The sequence below is a fragment of the Phyllostomus hastatus genome, unplaced genomic scaffold (assembly GCF_019186645.2).
Source record: "Phyllostomus hastatus isolate PE091 unplaced genomic scaffold, TTU_PhHast_1.1 phas_contig_210, whole genome shotgun sequence".
Taxonomy (NCBI): domain Eukaryota; kingdom Metazoa; phylum Chordata; class Mammalia; order Chiroptera; family Phyllostomidae; genus Phyllostomus; species Phyllostomus hastatus.
The window spans coordinates 33,161,842-33,164,211 of NW_025333737.1; the positions used below are offsets into that span (position 1 = coordinate 33,161,842).

Consider the following 2,370-nt stretch of genomic DNA (forward strand, 5'->3'; position numbering starts at 1 on the left):
GGGCGCAAACTCCAGGCGGATTGTCCCCCAGGCACACGGGGGCACGACCTGCCACTGTGACTTCCTGCCAGCGGGTCGGACACCGGATCCCACGTGCGCACGACGTGAGATTCTGAAGATACAAAACGACGTGCAGTGAGAAGGAGCGCCCCCTCCTGGCCGGGACCCGGGTCTCCCCGCATTATCCTCGCCGATGAGAAGGGAAAGGGACGGCGGCCAGTTTCTTACCCGCCTCCAGGTGAAGCTCCGCCCAAGCCTAGACGAGCCTGCTTTTTCTTCACCTCCACGCAGCACGGTACACCCCCGGCCCTCTTGGCTGCTTGTACCTTAGAGATCACTCCGTCTGTGCACGTAGGGAGCTGCCTCCGTCTCTCCAGTAGCTGCCTGACATTCCATTCGTTATATGGAAGTGCCAGGATTATTTAATGGGCCCCTTACTCTTGGACAATTGGGCTGTCTCCAGTCTCCGTTATTACACATTATAAGATCTTGTATCCATCCTGGTGTACGTGTGAGTGTGGGTATAAGAGAAATCCCGCTCTTTTTTTATTTCCGGCTGGAACCATGGAGGATACAGAAGAAGAAGAAGCAGAAGAAGGTTCCTGCTGTGCCAGAAACCCTGAAGAAAACGCGAAGGAATTTCGCAGAGCTGAAAATCAAGCACCTGAGAAAGAAGTTTGCCCAAAAGATGCTTCGAAAGGCAAGGAGGAAGCTTACCTATGAAAAAGCTAAGCGCTACAACAAGGAATATAGGCAGATGTACAGAACTGAGATTCGAATGGCTAGAATGGCAAGAAAAGCTGGCAACTTCTATGGACCTGCAGAACCCAAATTGGCATTTGTCATCAGGATCAGAGGTATCAATGGTGTGAGCCCAAAGGTCTGAAATGCGCTGCAGCTTCTTCGCCTTCGCCAGATCTTCAGTGGTACCTTTGTTAAGCTCAACAAGGCTTCCATTAACATGCTGAGGATTGTGGAACCATATATTGCATGGGGGTACCCTAACCTGAAGTCAGTAAATGAACTGATCTACAAGCGTGGGTATGGAAAAATCAACAAAGAACGAATTGCCCTGACAGAGAACGCATTGATTGCTCAATCTCTTGGTAAGTATGACATCATCTGCATGGAGGATCTGACTCACCAGGTCTATACTGGTGGAAAACGCTTCAAAGAAGCAAACAACTTCCGGTGGCCCTTCAAATGATCTTCTTCACGAGGTGGAATGAAGAAAAAGGCCACCCACTTTGTAGAAGGAGGAGATGCTGGTAACAGGGAGGACCAGATCAACAGGCTTATTGGAAGGATGAACTAAGGTATCTACCTTGGTCATTTTTGTAATCTGGTCAGTTAATAAACAGGAACTGCTTTAAAATGGAAAAAAATTGAAAAAAAAGAGAAATCCCCAGAAGTAGGATTTCTGGTGCATTTGCATGTCACAGGTTTTGCCCAACTGCCCTCTGCAAAGCGAAGGAGTGCCTTCCGTGCGAAGGTAAGACCGTTAGCCGGGAAAGACCAGCTGGCCGGCGGGCGGGCAGGCAGGCCCACGCCTGGCCCAGATGCTCGCCCCGGGACGAGTGACAAAGACAAGCAGGCCCCAGTGACAGGCCACTTCCTGTAGGCAAGACACCCAATTCACAGATGAGAAAACAGGCTCCTAGAGCTGACGCGCCTCGCCCAGGGTCACGGCCGGGAACCCTGCAAGTCCAAGGCTAATTCATCCCTCGAGGCAGCGTAAGCTTTGCTCCCTGATCTCGGCTGTGGTCAGCCGTGCTGACCTGGCCACACCTTGGAGACCCCGGCCCCTTCCTGCTGCGACCTGGAAGTAGTTGGGACTCCTACGGGGTGCAAAGCTTCCCCTTGTCACTTCATCCCCACCCCCTACAGGAAACCAGGACCTGTGCCCACACAGACACATTCACCCCACCACTCTTTCCAGCCCGGGCAGGACCCACAGGGCCTGGACCGCCCCCTTCTCGGAGGTGGGTGGCAGCGAGTACCCTGCCTGGACATTCATCATCCGGCCGAAGGAAAGGAAAAGCTCAGCAGGCCGTCTCCATGGTAATCAGTGGGCAGGGAAGGTGTGAAAGGAGGGGGAGTGGCACATGAGCCACAGATGTCGTCGTCATCGGCCACACTGGAAACAGAAGGAAGGACAGTGGAAACAGCACCCCCTCTCTGAGCTTGGAAAGCGCCCTTGCCCCCGCCGACTCATTTCACCTGAATCAGACAAGGCAGGGGCTCTCACACGCATCCTCCTCATTCGATAGACGAGAAAAAGAGGGGGCTGACCTTGCCCCCTGCTGGAGAGCAGAGACTAGAGGCAGACCCACCCAGGGTTTCTGGGGCTCGACCCCGACCACCTCCTGT

At 53.6% G+C, this 2,370-nt stretch overlaps 1 pseudogene; it reads left to right on the plus strand.

The window, feature by feature from the left end:
• Positions 1-552: 552 nt before the first annotated feature.
• On the plus strand, positions 553-1,334 carry LOC123817508 (annotated as a pseudogene).
• Positions 1,335-2,370: the final 1,036 nt, after the last annotated feature.